This window comes from Plodia interpunctella, chromosome 4, assembly GCF_027563975.2.
Source record: "Plodia interpunctella isolate USDA-ARS_2022_Savannah chromosome 4, ilPloInte3.2, whole genome shotgun sequence".
NCBI classification, from domain to species: Eukaryota; Metazoa; Arthropoda; class Insecta; order Lepidoptera; family Pyralidae; genus Plodia; species Plodia interpunctella.
The window spans coordinates 9,954,888-9,980,283 of NC_071297.1; positions in this window are offsets into that span (position 1 = coordinate 9,954,888).

Sequence of the window (25,396 nt, forward strand, 5' to 3'; positions counted from 1 at the left end):
TGCGACTATATCAGACAGCCTACGATTATTATAAATGCGAAAGTTTGTGAAGATGTATGCGTGTATGTTTTTACTCTTGCACGCAAAATTTACTGGACGGATTGTTAAGAAATTTGGTACACATGTAGAACATAACCTGGAATAACACATACTATTTATGAAATACCCACGGGAGCGAAACCCCGGGGCGCAGCTAATATAGTGTTAACATTGTGTCCTATTTATGCCATAATCTTGTTTTAGTAGTGGCCATGTATAAGTATATCTGCTCCTTTGATAGCTGCTACTAAAGGACTTACAAAGCATAGACAATTTTCTTTTAATATTTTTTGTCTTTTTTTTTAAACCCTTATAAATCATACCTTATCATAATCCGTTGAGTCAGCTTTCTGTACGAAATTGACATACTTCAACTCAACGATGTCCAACAATGCGCTGTGCTGTATAAAATAAATCAATTGGTTCTTAAAAACTTATATTGGCTTAGCGTAACGCAGCGTATCATTGGTCGAGTTCAAGCCGTAGAACGCTGGACCTGGATAACTGATTTGCATTCAGGGCGAGCGTTCCCAAGCCACCAGTAACAAAACATCGATATCAATGCTGCATTTAATATGGTCCGGTCCGGCAGATCAATAATGTTTTACTGGATTAATGAATTACTAGCTGTTTCCCCGGGACTTCGCCCGTTTAAATGCCCTCGAGAATTGACGATAACTTCTTTTTAATGAACCGATTTTGTGGTGGAGATAAGCGTGATCATACATACAGAGATAAAAAAATAAAATTTTTTTTTAGTTTTCTATTATTATTTTTAAGTGTTCCTTTATCCATTTCAGTACAAAATACTAAACGTACAGACAAACTACTTTTACTGTTTTATTATATGTATAGATTAGCATAGCTCCAATATTGTATGCCAGTTTGAAACTGTTTGAAATACACTGTAATCAATGGTTGTCAATATTTTATAATTCTCTTTTTCATTGCGTGTGGCTGTGATGCCCGGACGCCAGCGACGGTCCAGTGGTTAGAACACCCGTCCGTGATCAATAGATCCCAGGTTTGAATAATACCACGTGAGTTTCTATACCTTATTTTATATAAGTTAAGTTATAAGTTATTTTCATAGCTCGCTTCATCTGATACCATAGTAATCAATTCTTGCAAGATTTCATTCATACAGTAAATAAAATTAACCGAATGAAGTGACATTTGAATCATTTATACATTTTTACCAAAAAAATATATATATAAATGCTTTAATATAATACAAATACATTATGGTAGTCCATGTAATGTATGTATTATACTGTCAATTATATAAAACTGTCAACTGTCACTTTGACAACTCATCTGAGAGTTGGTTGCACCAATCAACTTTGGAGTGTTTCTCGGAGCGTTTCGAACGCTGCGGCCGCGCTTTCATTACGTTTTTTTCAAATTTCAACAGAGACAAGAATTCGTTTTAATGACTTTAATTAAACTGTACTATGGTAAATGTTATTTTTACGAATGATTGATTTTGGAAATGATTAATTCTTTAAGAAATTTGACGGATCGTAATGACAGCGCGGTCGTCTGGCCGACCGTCATTTATCAAGTTGTTTATACAATTATTTAAATTATTCCATTTCGAAGGCAAGAGCTAATTAATTGATTAATGGTAGTTATTGTGAACTAAGTAACTGTAAAGTCGTATGAAATGATGACATCAGCAGGAAATCTATTGTTTGTCAAATCTCTATTATAGTAAAATTCAGTATTCACGTTGCATGTTTCGAACAAATTGAATTGAACCGCAAACAGAATTTCCTGATCAAATGGCATTGGTTATTTAAATTTCATATATGGCCTGGTTTTTTTGTCAATAGCAGCGTCCGTTAGCTGACGTGTTGCAAAAAATTATCGAGTGGGTTGTACCAGCCAACTTTGACCGCGCCCTAGGTACCGTCGTTTATACTAAATAGCGTACGTTGCATTTTTCTGCGCAGGTTAAAGTTAACGTCAAAGTTAACGGTGCAACCTACTCTTAGTGTCTCAAATACAACTTACTAACTTTTTTATATAATCAGCAATTTTTACAATGTATTTGCTTTTAATACACGAAATATAATATGAGCCAAGCATAATTATTGTGAAAATTTAGATTATGTTGAAAAAAAAACACTGTTTAAGTACCTACGAAACAAAACAGAATTCAAAATTTGATAAGTAAAATGAAACGAAATCTGAACTGGAATGGACTCACAAAAACAATACAACACACAACTATTAACAATATCGTCACAAAACATTTTCACTTATTCAGTATCCAGTTCCCGATTCATTTGGCTTTTTGCAAGAGAATGCACTTGAAATTCATTCACTTTATTCGTATAATCTGTATTTATTATGATAAAACACTGAGCACACTTGATACTTTTGAAATCCATCCCATTTATAATATTATAAATGCGAAAGTCTGTCTATCTATACCAACTTAGACGTTAGCTTAAACGCGCAGGTTAAAGTTGACTGGTGCAACTCACCTCCAATAAATAAATCAAATTACAGTGATAATATATTATCACTGTTGTTATTTAAATACTTTTAAAGCATTTTTCACCACCTTTCTTATAAAATATCATATTTTAATCTGATTAAACCTGCCTGTATTTATTGATAGATAACCGTATCCAACACTTGTGAAACACAATTTTAACGCTATCATAAAGTCTATCAGATACTTTATCAGCGAGCGATGAAAAAGGCGATTTAACGTTAATTTTACAGTCCGAAAAGCTTTTCCAGTGCACTATTGCTAGCATTGGTGACAGATATCATTCTCAAGTCACCGAAAGGCATCTGACATGACTTTGACTACCTACCGAGATCATTTTACTTGACATATTTGACATAATATAACCATATGCAATTGCTTACTATTGCTATTCAAGGTCATACTGCCGAAAGCGATTGTCGCAGACACAAGAAATCGCAAGTCTACTATTACATCTAAAGAGTGATGTCTCAATCGGGATTTGAATAAGCCAGCTCATTTATAACAGACAGAATGTTTAAACAGTAAATGTTTGTACTAAAATAATGACTAAGACAAGATGAGACATTGCGAAAATGTAAAACAATTAAATTACTAATTAAAAAATGTGTACCTTGATCCGATGACTAATTCTTTGTTACGCACTCAAAATTGAAATTTATTTTGAAATATTATTAAGTGTAAAGTTGAATGTAAACTTTTATCAATATACATCTTTGTTTGTTGCTTTTTCATATTTAACTGCTAAAAGATGGCCAACAGTTAAAGTTGTGTAATAAAGAACCAAGAGACTATTTGTGTGAAATATATAGGGTTAGTGGTATCAAAGGCAAAACCTCCTAAAGACTACTTGGGTACATTTTGTACTTTGGGTACTTTGGGTGTTTGTTTTTTGTTGGGTACATTTATTCTACGACTTTTTGTGATTCGTAGTATATATATAGATAGAGATCTTGATCAAGATAGCGATCTTGTTTTATATATATACAGGGTTACAGGTATCAAACGCAAAATCTCTTAAAGACTACTTGTGTACATCGAAACAAGCAACTTTTATTCTACGACTTTTCGTGATTAGTAGTTATTATTTTCCTATAAAAAATACAATCTAATTTGCTATTCTATACATCTTAACTCTATGTAATAGCCAAGCAACACGAGACAGTACAGTAGCGTTATGTAACGGAATCGAACATAGAGTTAACGTTTTATAGAAACGGCATTAAAACTAAAAAAATTGTAGGTATTTATTACGTTTAGACAAAAGTCGTAGAACAAAAGGTGTGTAGGGTATGTATTTAATAAATTATGTATTTTATTGCGCCTTTGGAAGTTTACACGTTAGATACCATTTATTTTTCACACAAACATTCAATCCTTGTGACTCCACTTCTTTTTTCTGTGGGCCTCTCTTATATATTATAAAAAGAAAAAGAAAGAGTCTGTCTGTCTGTATGTTATTTTACCATTATCACGAATTATCTAATGTGATTCCTTAAGAAGGTTCAGGTGTATGATTTTTTATTGTTTTCCCTAAACAAAGCCGATACAGGCCGCATCTTGCATCGATGCTTTTTACCTGTTCATTATATTGAAAGATAATTTTCCAAGAAAATTCGTGTAAGTTTAAAAACATACAGATTAGATATCTCCACCGAACATGAAAAACCAATCCATATAGGTTTTTTTTTTCCATAGGAAATGAGGTAATTTCCTAATAGATTTAACTCACGCGTAGTCTTCAATAACAAAAAATGTGCTGAATCACAAAATAATAATGTTGTAGATATGGATCTATATCACGACATCTTTGACGACCTCTGTGGCGCAGTGGTAAAGTGCTTGCCTTTGAACTGTTGGGTCCCGGGTTCGATCCCCGGTCGGGTCATGATGAAAAATGATCTTTTTCAGATTGGCTCAGGTCTTGATTATGTCTATATATGTTATGTTATAACATATAGTACGACGACCTTGATGGCGCAGTGGTAAAGTGCTTGCCTCTGAACCGAGAGGTCCCGGGTTCGATTCCCGGTCGGGTCATGATGGAAAATGATCTTTTTCTGATTGGCCCGGGTCTTGGATGTTTATCTATATATGTATTTGTTATAAAATATAATATCGTTGAGTTAGTATCCCATAACACAAGTCTCGAACTTACTTTGGGGCTAGCTCAATCTGTGTGATTTGTCCCGTATATATTTATTTATTTATTTATTTATAGTACCGTTGAGGTAGTATCTCAAACTAACTTTGGGGCTAAATGAATCTGTGTGATTTGTCTTAATATATTAATAAATATTTTCTAAAATTTTTTGTAATACTAAATCCAGTTGGTACTTTATCTGCAAATTCGGAAAGAAAACAATGGTTGTTTTATTTTGTGACCACATTTTTTATTTTTAATTCATAGAATTTATTTTTCATAATACGGCCAGTATTAGAATTAAATATGATCATTTATAAATTAATAATTTATAAATGATCATATTTAATAAATTAATAATTTTGACAGAGATTTTTATAAATTAATAATTTTTCGTGCCTTTTACCTCAATCTAGCAAGCATACTGACTCAAGGAATTGAAATATTTAAAAAACAAAATTATCCCTATCAAGATTGACAATTTTAGTATGTAATTTTTTGCTCTCATCACAAAATCGATCGTTGATGCGTCTATATCACAAAAATATGTTGTGTTACGAGATTATAAGTACATTTAATGTCAATTTTTATACTGATATTTCTGTTTTATAATGATTTTATGCCCCAATTGAGAGAGATGAAAGCTACGCACACACTCCAGCATTTAATTAAAATTCGAAGGGTCATTCTTTCGAAGGCTTTCGTAAAAGCGAACATTTTATTTGGCAACAAACTACTATCGAAAACGGCTTACGAAAAATTTTCAACGAATTTTAAACGAATTTCGAACTAATTTAAAAAGGAACTTTTTTCCTTGAAATTTGTTCTGGTTTTTTATTACAATGAAACGCATCATATTTTATTAATTAACTCTCTTATCTGAGCGATTTCTAGATTTCTTCTCAGCCGTTGAGCGTAGGAGCCCAGGGTTCGCTTTCCCATTTTTGCATCTCTAATTCGCAACAATTCCAATTTCATTAATCATTTAACTGTAGATACATACTAGATATTAAAGAAATATAATTATGGAGGTCTTTATGGGACTAATAGAAGCCAGACAATTCTTTTTAATTATTGTCTGTATATTTGTTCGCGCATCGCGCAAAATCTTTAAATAGTTGTATAGCGGATGGTCTTAAATTCTGGAATAGGTTTCATCGCGATACGTTGCTTAGAATCAGAGTTACTGACTATAATACGTTTTGAGCAAAAACAAACAAACAAAAATACGCAAAAGCGAGTCTTAATAAGACTTTTGCAGGCATTGTATATCTACAAAAGACCAACAACTATACTTACGGTCCACAGTCTATTGTGTGTGGTTGGGTTTAATTCGAAAGGATAACACTGTGAATAGTGCGGTAGTTTAATCAGATTAAAGCTTTTAGTTGATTAGACGAGAATCGTTTCCCTTTTTTCATACAGGACATTTTTATCCTGCACAACGGATGATAAATCTGAGTTGGTATTTCAAGAAATCGTAGTGGTGTCCAAAATATGTGTTAGTCATTAAAATCAAAAATCACATGTACTCTAAAAGGTACTAAAAATTCGTTTTGCGTCTAAAAAACGAATGTATCTACACTATTATTATAAAGATGTAAGCGTTTGTGAGTTTGTATGTTTGAGGCGGGTAATTTCCGAAACTACCGAACCGATTTCAAAAATTCTTTCACCATTTGACGACCTCGGTGGCGAAGTGGTAAAGTGCTTGCCTCTGAACCGAGAGGTCCCGGGTTCGATCCCCGGTCAGGTCATGATGGAAAATGATCTTTTTCTGATTGGCCCGGGTCTTGGATGTTTATCTATATATGTATTTGTTATAAAATATAGTATCGTTGAGTTAGTATCCCGTAACACAAGTCTCGAACTTACTTTGGGGCTAGCTCAATCTGGTGTTTTGTCCTAATATATGTATTTATTTATTTATTTATTAGAAAGTTATAGAAAGTTACATTATCCAAGATTGCTATAGGCTATATTTTATCTCAAAACTCCCACGGGTGCGAAGCCCCAGGCAACAACTAGTATGAAATAGGCTATCATTAAGTTTACATTTCTATACTTTGAGACGGACTGCATCTAGATCCAGCCGAACTTAAGCAGGCTTCACTTAGAAGAACTAACTATCGATGACCGGCTAAACCTAGTTCTAGCCGCTTTCGGGGTTTAGCCGTAACATGTTTATTCATGTACTATATACGTTGTGAACATTTGTGAACGAATAAAAAATTACCTTGTATATACAAATAGGGATCGTATGAGCATCGGGTATCTCAATCCCAACTAATATTATAAATGCGAAAGTCAGTTTGTTTGTCTCTCCACACATTATCTACTGGACCGATTGTTATGAAATTTGCGGCATGGGTAGAAAGTAACCTGAAATAATACATAGGGTACTTTTAATCCTGAAATTCCCACGGTAGCGATGCCTCGGGGCGCAGCTAGTTTACATGTATTTATTATTAGTTGGGATAACGAATTCCGAAGTAATAATTTTAAATGTATGAGTTTATAGTTAGACTATCCGCTATAGAACTGTGAAAACCACATCCAATTCCATCCAGTAATTTTTGCGTGAAACGCGACCAAACGCACAAACAGATGGAAAGACCCTGGACCCTGGGCTTCAAGCCCCGAACGTAACCAGGAACATGCGGAGATGAGAAACAAAGAGAAATATAATGATTCAATAGTTAATTGAAGAGTCGAATTGTGTTGGGAATGGAGGCTATCGATTCAAACCCGATAACCTATTTTAAAAGCTGAATTAATTAAGGATTGTTTTGTTTCCATATCAAAGACTGAACCAGCTACAAAATAACAGGTATAAATTAAAAAATAAATGGCTATTTCATCAGATAGTAGCTTTTGCCCGCGGCTTCGCCTACGTTTATTTTTTGCGTCGGGTTATAACTTATTATTGTCAATATCTCTAGTTCTAAGAAATTATGAAACTATTCAGCCAAACAACTACGAAAACTACATCAAATTCCATCTTGTAGTTTTTGCGTGATTCACAAACAAACATACAGACAGACAGCTCAAAATTCTAAAAAAAAAGACTTTGCCTTCTATAAGTAGTCACACAAAGACCCCATAATTATTTTAAACCCCGACGCAAAAAGAGGGATACACAGATACACATCTGTGTATCTATGACATCGTAGATCCCAAACGGATGAACTGATTTTCGTTTAGTTTTTTTAGTGTCATAGATAATTTTATCCCGTATGTTCTAAGCCATGTTTCATGAAAATCGGTTTAGCCATTAAAAAGTTGTAGCCAAATAAATATTGAAAGTCGGGGGTTGTTTTAATTTGTCTAACATATAAACTTGTCTTTATGTTTAGGTCAATAATAGTCTGACGTAACTAAACATTGCATTTGTACAAGTCCAGCGGAGTAGTCGACTAATTTGAAAAATAGTTCACCGTTCATGAATCATGGAGCAACGTGTACAAACATCCATTATGGTAAAAGGCATTAGAAATAGTGACTCGCTTGTTGCAGCCTCGCCTCATTTTTCTTAGCTACAACGTGATGTAGCCTGGAATATAGGTGCTATATATTTCACAGCTAAAGAAATAATATTAATACAATTTTATGGGAATAAATGCTATCTTGCGCTGTCCTACCACCTCGTTCCACTACCTAAAGGATCTGTGTGATGCCACAGCTGGTGCTGTATCGGTGGCGCCCTTGGTCTTCACAAATCTGATTCGCTCAATCGACATGCTAGGAAAAGGACCAAAGAAATAATGTTTAAATTTATAATTATTTTATATTATTGCATTATTAAAGTTACACATACACGAGATAAATAAATAACAATTAAAACTTAACAGTCTTCAAATTATTATGGTGTAAAATGTATGTAAAGTATGTTAAGTTTTATTACACGATTTCAGAATAAATATTTTTTATTGCACTTTCCAGTAGCTTTAGATCTTTGTAGCTTTGTGCATTGCTCGACACGACACAGCACTGATGGCCTGATACTTGCTACTTGCAGCCACTTTAAAAATAACTTTACCATATTGTTAAGTGCATTTCTTACAGGAATGGAGACGGAAGTGTTAAAAGATTAAGTTTGTTTTTGTATTCTTTTGTACAAAATTTTTTCGCGTGGTGCTTGATAATTGCAGAGAAAAATTCTATTAACAGTCAAGTTACATCAACGCGAATGATATTAATTATAGGTAAATTGTCAATTATTTCATCTTTGTATTCACAGCACGGACTTTGTACATTTAATATTTGCTGACAAATGATAAATTTACCATCAAGTTAATCGGATTTGAACGAAAATCCGCCGAGAGAACCAATACAATCGAGTCAGTCATAAAACAATTTTATTGAATATCAACACCAATACACAAGGGTCCTTCGAACGATCTTCGATAACAAATTATAAATCAAATCTTGAGCACTCAAGAACCTTATTAAAATCGGGAGGAATACGAGTAATGTCTTCCCCATAGAATTTGAAATAATATGAGCAAAATAGAAACGGCTTAGGTGAATTATTTTGTCCTCGCATAGTTTTTCGAAAACCGGATAAAGGACCTTGCGCCTACATAATTTAACAGAATCTAGACGTATTAAGTTCCAATGCTGTGTTACTATTGGTCAACGATTTGACACTAAAATAGCTGTATTGTAATTATTTCTATCTTACCGAATCTCGTTGTTTAAAAGCTGACAATATTTTCAATTCTAGATCTGTTCAAGGGTTCCGTACCTAAAATAAAAAAACGAAACCCTTGTAGTTTCTTAGACTCATATTTAAATTATATATACATCAATTTATATTATATATACATGTTTTTGGCAAATAAATTTCTCTGTAATTATTTCTTTCGTTTTTCGTATGTCCTTCTGTCATGGCTATTTATAATTAATGATTCGAAAGCATTGAATCTTAACCTAGCTACGCAAACTCAAGAAATATCTATTCACTTTTCAATTGAAGGAATAAACTAGATCTCTTGACACAATCAAATCGGAAGAAGAAAATGTTCACGACTGTTTTTTCACGGTTTGAACTCTTTTTAGCGAGCAGACTAGCAGACATGTTTTCTTACAAGACAATAAATGGCATTTCAATATTTTCTTATCATTCCAAGTTCTGTGATATTCTCGAATACCAAGATCAATATGAAAGTTAATTGGATAGGATGGGACTGGAATCGTAATTGAAAGATTACATGTTGAGGTTTTGATTCGCATGAGTTGTAGCTGCCGTAGTCAATGGAATAGAATAGAATATTTGAAACTGAAAAACGTCTTCTTTTATATTATCTTTTTATATATTTTTATTTATTCTACTAGGCGAAATAAAAAAGGGTGCTTAGTGCCGTTAATATAATAATAATGTATTTGCTTCTTAAGAGCAAAATGTGAACTAAAATTAATGTTTTTTAAAGGGGATGTCGACAGCGCGGCGGCGGCGGTCCGCGTCATATTCTTTGCGAGTCACGCTCCTTTGTTTGATTTTAATTTAGTTCTTGATCTCTGTCATTTTAATTTTAATAGGGTTCCGTCGAAAAATCCGATAAGGAACCTTTATTTTCAAATCGTCTTTTATTCAGTGCCTTTGAATACTATCTTTGCTTCCATATTCATCCGTATTATAATCCATATGTCAATTTAAAGTATAACGGCGAGTTGCACCAGAAAACTTTGACGTTTACTTTTACGCTGACGACATTTAATAAAAATGCCGTGCTTTGCGTTATTTCTGTGCAGGTTAAAGTTAAAATCAAAGTTGAGTGATGCAACCCTCTCTAAATAAACGTATTCTAATCGTATGTATTATTCTTTCACGTTTAAACTGAAGATTTCACTGTAATTATTTTTTTGTCTGGAGTTTGTAGCACAGCATATGTGGCGTGTGGTTCCGCCCTAGAATAGAACCACTCCATTTCCTCCCGTGGATGTCGAATGAGGCGACTATGGTACACACAGCCTATGCAGATGATAGGCAACAATATCATTCCCAAGGAGAGTTGAAGTCAGGCAGGGGCCGGATGTAAAATCACTGTCGAATTTTCATAATTTTAAGGTTTTTTTACGCTGACTCGGGCTTCGCGGCTTTACAATCACAAATGCAACCAAAAATATGCAAAGATGGGAGAGAAAATGAGTAGCACAGTAAATAAACACTTGCGAATTACAGGCATGTGCAAATTTGTTCTTATAAACTTGAGCAATAATACATTTACGCGAAAAGCCATTTGTGCGAAAGTCAAGCGCATGTGCGGTATTATTAAATTTAATTTAAATAAAATCATCTTCAATTTAACCTAAAAATAGTTATTAAACCTGCAACACAATCAATCGTGCGGAAAATTGAGAGATTATTTTTTGGTGTAAAAAAAAAATCGCCTGTGAATTCTGTTAGAAACTTTCTCATCAGAACTTGGTAAGCTCATCACGTAATTTGATTTTAAATTGAGATCGGCGATGAAAAAAATAGGTATTTCGTATCTGCCGCCTGAGCTGGAGATAATTATAAGGGAATTCTTAATGTTCTCGATAATTGCTTGGTAGACATTTGTTTTTGGTTAATTTTTATATCATCCAGATAAGCGAATTAGTTTTAATCGAATAATTATTGATGAAAACTCAAATTAGATTTTCAAATCTAGCAAATACTTACAGTTTATAAAATGTCTTTTGATTGATGAATTATTAAAGTAAGTAAACTATAATACTTAATTTTCTACTATATGTTACATAAATCCTTGGAAATCTTTAAATCTGTCTTTTTATACCAATTGTAATCAATCTGATGATGTGTGTAATACATATTTTTCAGTGACAAATACATTTTATCGAAGCCACAGAGCGCAACTGTGCAACTATATCGATAATACTTTTTGTAATAATATATACTATCGATATTATCGACAACTGTGTAAATTTATCACACTATCGATAACCCCAGACGCAAAAAGAGGAGTGTTATAAGTTTGACCGCTAAGTGTAACTGTTGTTGTGTCTGTGTACGTGGCACCGTAGCTTATCAACGGGTGAACCGATTTGGATGCGGTTTTTTTCTATTTGATAGCTAATTTTGATGTGGTGGTTCTTAGATATGTTTTATCAAAATCGGTTCAGCCGTTCAACAACAAAAGTTGTAGCGAAATGAATATTGAAATTTGGAGTTATTTATTTTGTCTAATAAATAAACTTGTTCAAGCACACTTGTATACGCCGCATGCAATGTTAACACATCGTTACTCATTGTGTCACCAAGAATCAAAGGTGGGAAATACAAAACATATATTCGATTTGCAGTTTCAACTGCTTTATTTCCAACACAATAAGAGCTACTATTCCGAATGCCGGGTGAAAAAAAAATTTAATGCTATTGACAAAACAAGAATTTCCAGAGATGCTTTCGGATAGCAAGTAATCCAAATTGAATTTGCACCAATTTAATTTGTAGGTACACCGCGCTTTTTCGTGCGAGTGTGATTTTTATTTTGCGTTAAGGCGATTTAATACGTAAAATTGAAATACGTGTAAATATTTTTATTTGATTTTGGAAATATAACAGTTACAGTTAATGTTGGGTCCACAATCTCATTTGACGTGGTAAATTATACAAATGAGACCGGTGAATATATGACATCTTTATAATAATAATAATAACAAATAAATTCTTTATTTACTTAAAGGATTTGTACAACAATTTTAACAGATACAAAAGTGCTTCCTTGTTATAAGTAGATAGTACAAATTATTTTATAAACCCTGAATTCCAAACTAGGCAAGCCTGTATTTTGGAATCCAGTGTTCGACCGTATATAATTGAGGAACATCCTATATAAAGAGTAAATAGAGTGCTTAGGCTAAAAAGACTAACAATGAACTAGAAAAAGAATTATGTACCTGTGTATTTAAAAGTGAGATTGAAAGTGTGGTGAACAAAGTGTGTTTGTGTTGTGTGTTCAAGTAGTATTGATATTTTAATCATTATTAGGTAGCAAATTTTCTGTGTCATCATAGACAAGTTGTAACAACCAATTGGTAATTATTCTTTTTATCTGTATTTATTTAGTTTATATACTCGTATATTTAAAGTGCTTATTCTATAACTCTAGTTTATATACTATTAATAATTATGACGTTGTTACATCGACCCTGTAGTCACACGTGTCTCTTGGACGTGATGTCCTGACACAACGTTACATGAAAATATGACTGACATAGAATATTTTATTTCCTATAACGTCCAGGGATACAACAGTTTTCATTAAAAATATATATGGTTGTGGATTTATATTGTTTGCGATGCAGTTAGATGTAATATTAAGAATTTCTGACAATATACTGTAATCTTAAAGGTACAATCACAGCGAATAAAAAACAATCATGCAAATACATTTTTATGTAATAATATATTTCAAATACCTAATAATGATTATGTAATTGAAACACTGACTTACAAAACCGTTATTTTCTATTCAATTGTTATTAATCACGATTCTGCTCTCAAAATAGTTAAAACGCTACTTGTCTTATCACACTCTAGGGATCACCATTGTATCTAGATTTCTGCATCCATGTCTGTACCTTTAGGTTTTGCCTTTGATGTATTTGAGTGGCACTCGGGAAGTGCGTCTGGCGCGGCTGAAAAGCCCTCCCCTTGTGCCTTAGACATCAAACGTTTCTGATTCGCTTTTACACCTTGTAGGAGGCAGTTAAGCAGACTAGAGACTTTGACTTTCTCGAAAAATTCTAATTAATACCGTGGTAATTAGAGGTGTTGCTGTGAAAAAAGTAATTATGTATCACGCTTCGTGTTTTTGGAATAGGTATCAACAGTCGATTAGATGCAAGCGAATAATTTCGCGATGATCTGTAAGAAGTAATAATACTTATAATATGTAGTAGTTCTTAAATAAGGACGAGTGTTGATTTAGATCTGAAGTAATTCACAAATTCTTAAAATTACCACGATACGAAGATATAATTATATATACGGATCATACAGATTGAGTTAGCCAGTATATATATATATACATATATGTGACAATTTTCAATAATTTTTATTGGAAATACAACTTTTATTTTATTTATTCATTCAAATTTTGACATTTTTAATAATGTTGTAAATTCGTCTTCCTAATTTTTAATATATGCATAAGACCTATATATATGCCTTTTTACAAAGTACTTCTTTTATATACATTCTAAATTTTTTGTCCTGCAAATCAAGAATCCATTTAGGCAATTTATTATAAAAACGGATACAGTTCCCAACAAAAGACGTATTCTATGACATATACAGCTAAAATCTGAAAAAGATCAATTTCCATGTTGCCTTTATCGGGGATCGAACCCGGGATCTCCAGTGTAGCATACCGGCGTGATGTTCACATTAGGCCACAGAGGTCGTCGAAGGTCGTCGGCCGAAGGCCGAAGACAATTAGTTATCAATCATCATCATATTATTTATTTTCGATTTAGGTAAATATTTTTCAACAAAAGTACATGGTCATTGTTTTTTTATAGCATAATGAGTAAATAAACATGTGGTTTGACTGATGGTAAGCAAATACCGCGGCCCATGGACACCAGCAACCCGATACGTCACTAATTCGTTGCCAACTTAAAGATAAAATGATGTTTATTTGTTTGAAATATTTCTATGTAGGATATTTACACGTGTAGCGTACACGTGTAGGCATAACTTGAATTATTTACCTGACACTTTACTTGAAATTCAAACAAAATACTATTTCGGGAAAATATGTTCACACCCCATCAAAAACGCCTCGTGCTCGATCAAAATGGCAAAGGTGTGTCAATCTAATTTAAGAAGCATACACTCCTGTCAAATACCAGCTTCTGAAAGAGTCCTGACCTGACAGGAATATCTTTCTATCTTTAAGTTATTTTTATCATCCTGGCTCGGAAATGGCGCTTCGTTGATATAACGCTCCACGTTCCGAGCAAGTCTTTGCAATAAAAAATCAACAAGAAAATAATACGTCAAAATTGAACTCCTTTCCCATCTCCATTAGGTAGGCCAATAAAATGGCTGATGATAATAAAAATTAGGTATTATCTGATAGTGAGTTGGATTTGTTTTGTTTGTGCATGTTTATGTAAAAAGGTACACTTCATTGTTTTTCATAAAATAACATAAAGTTTTAAAACGTTGGTTTTCACAACAATACAAAGTAAAAATAACTTTTCTAGAACTCTAGGCGCCAATACATTCTGGATTAAAACATAAATTTATATCATAATTTCCAGTACAAGTTTCTATATCATATATTTGCGGAAAATTTGACGATTAATTTCATATCTTGGCCCGATTTTGTCGTGTGAATTTCCTATGAGTTTTTACCAAAAAATTCGGGCCACGATATACCTAAATCAAGAAATAAGCCCCCTCCAAAGGGTCACGCTCAGACCGAGTGGCTCTTCGAGACATGAAAGGACCCGCCGACATTGCATTTCAAAGAAACATGGGTGCGATACAAAAAGGTTCTTTTTACTTCAGATAAGTATATTTTTTAGGAAAATTACTGATGCAGTCGTTGTTGGTATTTTAATTATGATAGAATATAAATATTTATTTAATAATACAATGGAATCAACAAGTTATACTCGTACATCGATTATTGGTATCAAAAAACTGTGCAAAAAGAACCGGCACAACAAACTTCACCGCAGCGTTTTCAAAGACAAAAGTGGATGTAGGTTTATTATTATGAAGTAGATAAATGTACATTATTTAAAATGTCATAATTTAGATGACAGAAATAAAATTAGACGAAAGATTTTATGTGCGAAATGTATGCAATTTTGATATCTACACTATTATTATAAAGAGGTAAGCGTTTGTGAGTTTGTATGTTTGAGGCGTGTAATCTCCGAAAATACCGAACCGATTTAAAAAATTCTTCCACCATTAGAAAGGTACATTATCCAAGATTTCTATAGGCTATATTTTATCTAAAAATTCCCACGGGAGCGAAGCCCCGGGCAATATATATTATATTATATTACAGTTACGAGTACACTGCACCATGCCAACATTCAACGACACTGTACCAAATGCCAAATACATCGCTCCTATAATGTTTCATACTCTCAGAATTTGTAAAATTTATTTTAAATCTATGACCGTAATTACAATCTAACCTTTAATTTTTTTGTAAAAAACTTTAAACAAAAGTCAGAGACATTCTTCCAGCCAATGTTACATAGAAAGGTTGCGAAGTATTTAAATGATCTACGCTTTTGATTCGGTCAACAAAATTAAGGTTATTAAGTCTCCCAATCGGAATCGAATCAGAAACCAATCGAGGTTTAATTGCTAGAAGAGATCCGACGATAAAAGATATTTGGCCCCAAGTTTAGTAACGAACTGCGAATTGTTGACCAGAAAATTTAGTTCTACTGATTTTGTACACGCACATCAATCTACATTTCTATACAAAGTACACGTTATTGAACTATGGTATTTTATTTATTTATTTCAGATAAATTTATTTAAATGTAATTATTGAAATTAGACCTTTACAGGAACTTTTTTACGACAAATTTTAAATTGTAGTAGGTATATATCTCAAAGAACTAGAAACTACTGGCTAGCTACTTTTAATTGTATTGGTTAAAATAAAATTTGTAAAAGTACAATAACAGTCCACTGAAATATACAGAGAACTGCAATATGTGGGACTTGTCGGTGCAAAAAAAACAACAAAGGATTAACTTATATACCTATATGGCGACCTCGGTGGCGCAGTGGTAAAGTTCTTGCCACTGAACCGAGAGGACCCGGGTTCGATCCCCGGTCGGGTCATGATGGAAAATGATATTTTTCTGATTGGCCCGGGTCTTGGATATTTATCTAAATATATGTATTTGTTATAAAATATAGTATCGTTGAGTTAGTGTCCCATAACACAAGTCTCGAACTTACTTTGGGGCTAGCTCAATCTGGGTGATATGTCCGAATCCGTCCGTCACGTGTCACTGTATATACACACATGTAAGTAGCTGCTAATTTTACAGGTATTTTCGCCATCATATTATGGGTCTCTATCTATAAGAATAAAAATTTTCGCTATAACACAACATAGTGTACTATGGCATAATGATTTTTAAGCATAATGTTCTTACGTAAACCATTATAAGGTATACGCATAACAATTTGAACCATAACCTGCCTAACCCAACCTAAAAATTAAATATTTACCCTTATGCTAAAAATCGATTATGCCTTAGACCCATTATGTCATAATATTGTATGAATAATAGGACAAAACAGTTTATGTGGTAAAAAGCCTCAAGTGGCCTCAATATAATTACTTGTTAAATTATGAATTTCGAGATTGATATTTGATATTTGAATATTTTCAAGATTTTCACTCACAAGAGTGAGACTACTCATTTAGTTTAACAGATGCATATCAATTTGGGTCAAATTTATGAAAATAATACGTTTATTTGTACTCTATATACAGATATTTTACTACTATACTTTATACTGGTGCTATTTTATTCATGGTCCCAAGATACGATCTGAATTATACAAGATTTTTTCTTTGTAGCAGAAGTGGGAAATTATTCCAGCCAGTCGCATTGTAGAGATATCTTAATGAATTCATTTCTGTTTGTTTAATTTATATATTCAAGTAGAAAATTTTTATTTTTGTTTATCACAATAAACAGTCTTTCATGTTTATTAATATTGTTGATGTCATATGAGTCGATAACGATTTGTAGATTTTACATTTTTACGTCAGAAATCCCTACCATATCTGTAACGTACTCGAATTTATTAGATTTGTATCATAGCTCGTAAGAATCCCAATTTACACAAACAATTACAAATTATTTTAATTAATTCCAAATATTTCTAGTAGTGAAAGCAAATTAACTGAAATGATGCTTCTGTGTAACAGTAGTCGTTGACTTGTAAACATGCAATCCATTTCACGATCAAACATCACAATATATTGAAAACACCATTAAATTGATAGTCACATCTGTATCGAAGCGCCCTAAACTTTATTAACTACTCCATTACGTATTATCGCGTACCAATTCCGTAACACCCCTAAAATTCCTTGGCAATCTTCAATTATCATTCCCAACATTGGGGATTAATTAAATTCGCGATACTATGAATGAGGGGAAGGGTTCTAATAAACTGGGTGTGAAACAGCTTTGTGATTGTCAGGATTGGTTTTTGCATTGGCATTTTCGATTGGTCCCTTTATGACCGCCATATTTTGGAACTTATTTATTTTTCCCCTTCTCAATGCCTCCGCTTCGCTTAAATCGAGATAATTTTGATTAATTTTAGTTGGCAATGCTATCGCAAGCAAAGATTGCAAGCGTATGTCATATTTTCAGTTTAAACTTTTAAAAAATCACTATTAACAACGTTACCTCTTCACGATAAACTCGATAACTACTGCACGGATTTTCATGCGGTTTTCACCAATAGAAGTTTATTATGTTTGTACCCGAGCAAAGCTGAGATGGGCCTAAACAAGAAAAAATACAAAGAGAGGATCCAACAGTATTGCACAGAGAGAATCAAACTAAACATCATTTCGTTGCATCTACTATAGCCGTGGGTGAAGCGAATTTCAATTAAGTTTTGCGATTACGCACGTTTGCGTATTCGACGTATGAATACGCTCTTGTCAAAGTTAAATGAGTACGGATTCGAGTTCGCTTTGTTTCGATACAGCTGAATGTTGAACGCATGGATTAATTTCGTGACCTTTCTTCTGAATCTGAGGTTTAAATAATAATGAAGAATTAAAAACCTCATTATTATCATTAACTACGGAAGACCTACGTGGCGTAGTGGTCATTACGTCCATTTGCTATAAAATTTCTAATCACAAAATGTCTTCCTCCGATCGACTCGTCTTTTGTCCGCAACTTTTCCATTCATCTTTCACTGCCGCAACTCATATAAAATATACCCCAAAACATATTCCAAATACGTAACATTTCGCCTCTAAACTTTCTGTAAAAGTTCATATTTCTGCGTCACTCATTGGATTTCGAAGTCTTTGTCTTTATAAGAAGCATATTTTTAGCTTCGGACTCACATGACGATGATTCAACCTTCATAATTTCAACAATACACTGTGAATGATCTCTCATTATGAAGAATTTATTTCACTTTACTTCACGTCTTCCTTTTGGTCATAAGTATTCATATCTAGTTCTATATAAACGATTCCATAAGAAGAGGAAGATAAAAAAGACAAAAACTTTTAAATACTACTTAAGAAGTCTCTTGCAATATTTCACTACTCAGAACTGTTGTAAAATTAATATCAAAATGGCGGCAACCGTTTTATGGTCCAGATAAATCCAGTTGTGATTCCTCAAATTTATTTACGAAATCTCACCGCTATAACTCGGCAGAATTGAGTGGGTGTGCAAATGTGGTTTATTAGCTTAGGTTCTCTGCGGAAAATCGGGTAATTGGCTGCGTTCTGTAATTGGGAGGGTAGGAATATTTTGGCGGGAATTGAATATTGCGGCTAACTAAAATAGACAGGATGTTTCGTGGTGTGATCTAACATGGAATTTACATGTGAAATTTCAGTAGCTTATATTAATATGTTTTAGCGGTGGTTCAGTGGTTAACATTCCCGTTTCGCCGTACCCGTACCCATACCCGTTATACGCATCTGTGATCGAAATTCAATTCATTTAATATTTACTATATTTATACCTACATATTTCATAAAACAAAAAGAAAACTTGTCTATAGTAATGGAAAATATCGAGAGGCAACCAGCACGCTGGTAAAGTAATTCGAAGGAATTAGTTACGTACACAAGATAATCCTTGCGTGTATGTGACTTTCTTACCACTAGATGGCGGTAGGTAGCCGAAAAAGTTTTGTCAGATGTACAACAGAGACTTGATTAAAATTACAATTCTCATAATAATGATCTTTAAAATCAGCAACGACACACATGACATGAAATAATCTATAGTGAGTTAGAGACAACATTTTGAACACGAGTACCTCATCATCATCACCTGCAGCCCTCCGCCAACCATCTGTGTCCTGGGCCATTCCCATCCAGTAGTAGCCAGCAATTTCCTTTACCTACGAGTACCTACGTACTTTTTACTTCGAGAAATTAACCAGATTAGCCTTTACTGTTATATCAGTGGGGTCATTGTGACTGGCACTGCTATAAACTGGCACCGCCGTCCCAGTCGCTCAAAAATTGTTCCTGGAATTCTGAATGGGTTCTCATGGAGGGTAGGCTGGTACACGTAGCGCTTTGAGAACTGATTTGTTTTTGTTTCTTGTTTAATTATCAGATTTTTTAAAATAAATAATCTTCAAACATAACACTAAACGAATCTTCTCGATGCAAAATCGTTGTTTTGTTGCGACGGCTTCATTAAAATGTAAAGGGTGCTTGTAAAGACTTCCGGGGATTTTTGGACCAATAAAGAACTAATTGGAACGGTTCGGGAAAGATGGAACGATCGAACTTTATTTCGAAAGTTTATTTGAACAATCTCACATACTGATGCAGGATTTTCTCGCTATTTGTTGAATTAACTTAATATTTTTAGAGATACCATTGGTTATTATTTTTGGAAATATTCAATCAAATCTGTGGAATATTGATATTCACATAATAGATAAATGCGAAGTTTCCAATAAATGTGCATGATTTTTTTTTTCAGTTCAATTTTGACACACACATTCATAGGAAACGTATTACTTTTGATATCACATGATTGAATGCTTTACATTAAATTAGGAATATAAAGTAAAAGGTAAACCTAAATGACATTATTGTGATAAGAAAAAAAGTAATATTGATGAACATTATAATATACCAATACACAATATCAAAACTTCTAAAAAGTTGTCATCATTCGCGTTAAATCTGATTTAACTAGTAGAAAAATAGCATATTGTTACAAAGCAAGTTCAATAAAAATAATCTGGTATATAATTATAATACAGCTTCCAATCAAGTTTCCAAAGGCTTTGTATAGGACCTAACAAAATACTATTATTTGGCTGCCAGATTACTTCCAGCAGGTAAATTATTCAATTAAAGCCCAAATCACTCCAAATTCAGATTTGCATAAAGGTCAATCAATGCATCGGAGGCATGATTACAGACCGGGCTTTCTATTTGAATACGGGGAAAGGTAGCTTAGTTTATTCCGAATTTAAAGACAAAAAGTTAAATTAAATGTCGACTGTTTACGTGGTCCAGTCGTTTTTATTCGATTTTGTACTGTGTACAGTCAATAGCACATGACGCTTCCCGTATTAATTGCAAATTCGTCTCTAATACCGACTCATAGAGATTCATATGAAGTAACTAATAGAGATACTAATGATACAATTCCTTCTAGGAATTTGAGCTTGGAAGTAAAATTACATTTTGCTTATATCTAATAGCACGCAAACGAACTTACGGATATAGCTAGAAAAGTAAGCTATTTTTTACAACACATGTCAAAATATAGAAATATCCTTATTAAAAAAAAAAGACAATGAGGAACAAAAATAAATACTTGTTAAATTTTCAAACATGTTAAAGTATTTCCACACAAAACCTTTCTATATATATTGTCATCCTAACTATCATTAGGCTGTTGGGAAAATACAGGAAAATGCCGATATCTTCAAATCCACGGCTCGACGACGTCAAAATATAATTTTAATGAATGAGTATTCCATATTTTCCTGTTAGATCTATTTAAACAACCTTTGTTCGGGGACAACACACAACATCAGTACATAGTATAAAACAAAGTCGCTTTCTCTGTCCCTATATTCCTATGTATGCTTAAATCTTTAAAACGACGCAACGATTTTTGATGCGGGTTTTATTTATATATAGTTACTTCCTGAGGAAGGTTTAGTAGGTGTATAATTTATGAAGGTTTTACCTGAACGAAGCTGGGACTGGCCGCTAGGTAATAATGTAATTGTTAGTTCGATAACAAAAATTTGGATCGAGGCCCAAAATGTGGATAAAATTTAATTTATATTTTACTAGATATTGCCCGGGGCTTTGCTCCCGTGAGAATTTTGAGATAAAATATAGCCTATAGTAATTTCGGATAATGTACCTTTCTAATGTTGAAAGAATTTTTGAAATCAGTTCGGTAGTTTCGGAGATTACCCGCCTCAAACATACAAAGTCACAAACTCACAAACGCTTAACTCTTTATAATGATAGTATAGATTAAGCTACAATAGTACTTTTACCTGGTAAGTCATATTTAATACTAGTGGCCCGTTAGCGCAGTATTAAAAATCAATTATCAATAACATTTTAATTCTTTACTTGATATACAAACAGCTACGTGAAAAAATTTGACTATTTAAGTTAATATAAAATAGTAAATCAAAAAACGGCAAAACAACCTCTCAACAGTGACTTCGTAAATGCTGAAAATGAACTTTAAAAAATACGACTTCTTTATAGCTAAATTTGTAAATAATCTTCTTTTCAAGTGTGTTAATTGCTAACACAAATGTTAGATTTTATTCAAGTCGGCTTAATATAAATAAGTATAAATAAATATATTAAGACAAATCACACAGATTGAGCTAGCCCCAAAGTAAGTTCGAGACTTGTGTTATGGGATACAAACTCAACGATGCTACATTTTGTAACAGATACATATATAGATAAACTTCCAAGACCCGGGCCAATCAGAAAAAGATAATTTTCCAACATGACCCGACCGGGGAATCGAACCCGGGACCTTTCGGTTCAGAGGCAAACTTTACCACTGCGCCATCGAGATCGTCATACAACATATTCACATATATCTGTATAAGGTTAATTTTCAAATATTATATGAATAAGAAATAAAATATGTTGTTTTCCTAAAAAAATCCTACGAGTTAAGAACGAACACAAGAAATTCTCATTACGAAGGATATAGGTAAAGGAAATAATCCTACAATCGTCGCCCTTTGAAGATTCCATCAATAAGAAGTTATTATGATCATGATTGCCTCTCTCACTGTCATTGTATGTGAAAAGTATTTTTTTTTTTCGTACTGGCAATTATTATCTTTTTTAAACTGTATTTTTTTTTTGGCTGACGTGGGTGTTATTGTTGGTAGTAAAAATAAATTATGAAATATAATGTTTTTAAAATAAATGTTCACTTTTAATAAAAAATATATTTGCGTATCATTCGGCCGATTGGCTGAAAAGCTTATGACGAATGAACTAAATACAGCTCAAGATTTGAAAATATTATTTAGAAATCGAATCGAGCGGGAATGTTTGATACGAAGCTTGTAATGACAGTAATGTATTGTGGCGTCACGGATTTAGGAGTCATAAAGGCATTTCTAATATACTTTAACGAGACCGGAAAAATAGTAAATGTCGTAATTAACAAACGTTATCAAATTTATTATAGTGATATTTCATTATTGAATTTGGTTATGAAAATATCTACATCCATTTTATTTTATACCTAGTCAGGTAGTCAATTGAACTCACGCCCCTGTCTATTCGAGAACTGTCTCGAATAGACAGGCGCTCTTAACCACTGAGCAATCAAGACCTACCTATAATGTCAGGTTTATGATTACAATAATTTATTTTTTTTGAGAAAGAACCATTCAGCCTATTTAACTTTAGAAAAAAAAGATAAAAATTACGATAAAGTTGTAACTGGCCAGTAAACCTTAAAATATATTTCAGGGACAAAATCATTCTTTGATCTCTGCGAAATTAAAAAAAAAAAAAACATTCGGGTCAATGGCTTCAATAATCATGAAACGCAGACACCTATAATAGAAATGTCTCCGTCACGGATCGTTATAAAAAGGCATGGTGATTACCAGTCATTACAAAGAGTTACCTTATATTCTGGAGTATCAACAACAAAATTTTATTTTGGTAATTAAACTCCTTTCGTTATTTGGCTTCATTATCTCTGTCTCTCAAACAAATCTCGTGCTGCTTATGTATTTGTATTACAAGTAATATGATTTCCAAACCGTGATTTAAAGAATAAGTAGTATGAATCAACGATCATTTTTTTAAATGAAGAAATAAACTCGAATATAATGAAGCATTAAATTAGAAAAATAATAAATTATTTTGAAAAAAAATTGATGAATGAGTAAATATAGAACTATAAAAAGATGTTACTTACCTAAAACACTGGGACGTACAGTCAACCACACATTAAGCTATCCAAAATCATTGCGGGTTCGTCCTTGTTGCTGACGTATTGAGTTCGATGCAAGGACTAGAAATGCGGTTGACTTTTACAGTCACGTAACTTTTATACTTGTAACAGTATAAAATATGACGTCATACACACAGTTATCTGCGATTGTTGAAGTATTTTATGTGTTTTCGTTTTTATTTCCCGCCATAACTTTATTATAACAGTTCTAGTGAAATATGGGCGAGTGTGTTTCAAATGTGTTTAGGTACTTTCATAGTTTGTGTATCCTACTTCCTTTTAATATTACAAATGCGAAAGTTTGTGAGGATGTGTGTATGTATGTTTATTACACTTTCATGAAAAATCTGCACTTATGGGTATATAACCTGGAATAACACATAGCGTACCTTTTATCCAGAAATTCCCACGGGAGCGGAGCCCCGGGGCGCAACTAGTAGGAATATATTTTTTAAAACCAACAGAAATATCAGTCGATTGTTCTACTTTACAGAATTGATGGAGTTTCTTTTAAATAAAGGGGAATTCACACCAAATGAAAATGATTAAAGTTGAATGGTTTAAATAAAATGTTATTTAGTGTTTTTTATCAGTTTAATCTGATAGAAAACACTCTGGTTGACTTGATAGCACTAGCTTTTAATGAAGCCACCGAAGTGCCTCGATTCTGGCAAGAAAATATTTAATATCCAATAAAGCATTTATAGATTTGCCACGCAAAGAAGAAGAGCGAAGTTAGTGATAAATACACTTTGTGACAACGGGCCTTGTTAATTCGTTGTGAGACGTAGAATTACATACTGATAATATCATCAAAATCTGCTTGGTTACAGAGCTTGTCACAGATAATCGTATCGATAGCGTAATAGTTTGTGGCTTTGATGAATATAATTTAGAGATTTATTAGAGATAATGTGCCTGTGAAGGCGTAATTTGTGAATAAATGATTTGATTTTGATTTTTGATAATCAACACACCGTGGTCATAAACGGCTCCAAAATTCTGGTTCTGTAGTTCCTATCCATCTACAATCACTTTTGTACATATGTGTACACCTTTATACATTATGTGAAACAAAGAAATGCTACCAAGCCACCGCATTCTCTATTTGTCTCCACAATGATACGACATGCTCTGATTTTCTTTACCATATCCTTCTTTATATTACTTATGCCAACGACAGACTCTTACAAGACGTGGAATGAAATACTAAAACAGCAGAAAAGGGTAGAAAATGAAACTTTCTCGGCGTCTGAAAACTTGGTCGGGAAGGCAATGGACTTCATACATAACAATAAAACTATAATGAGCTTTATTGCAAGAGAATTATGGAACGTGGGTTCGAGTGCCATTGATAAAATTGTTTCTTTAAAAGGTGAGTGATTCATTTTTATTTATTCTATTGTTTATTCTAACTTTATATACCAACCAACTATAAAGGACAAGTCAACCTTCGGAAAAAATAGAATGATAATTCATACCGA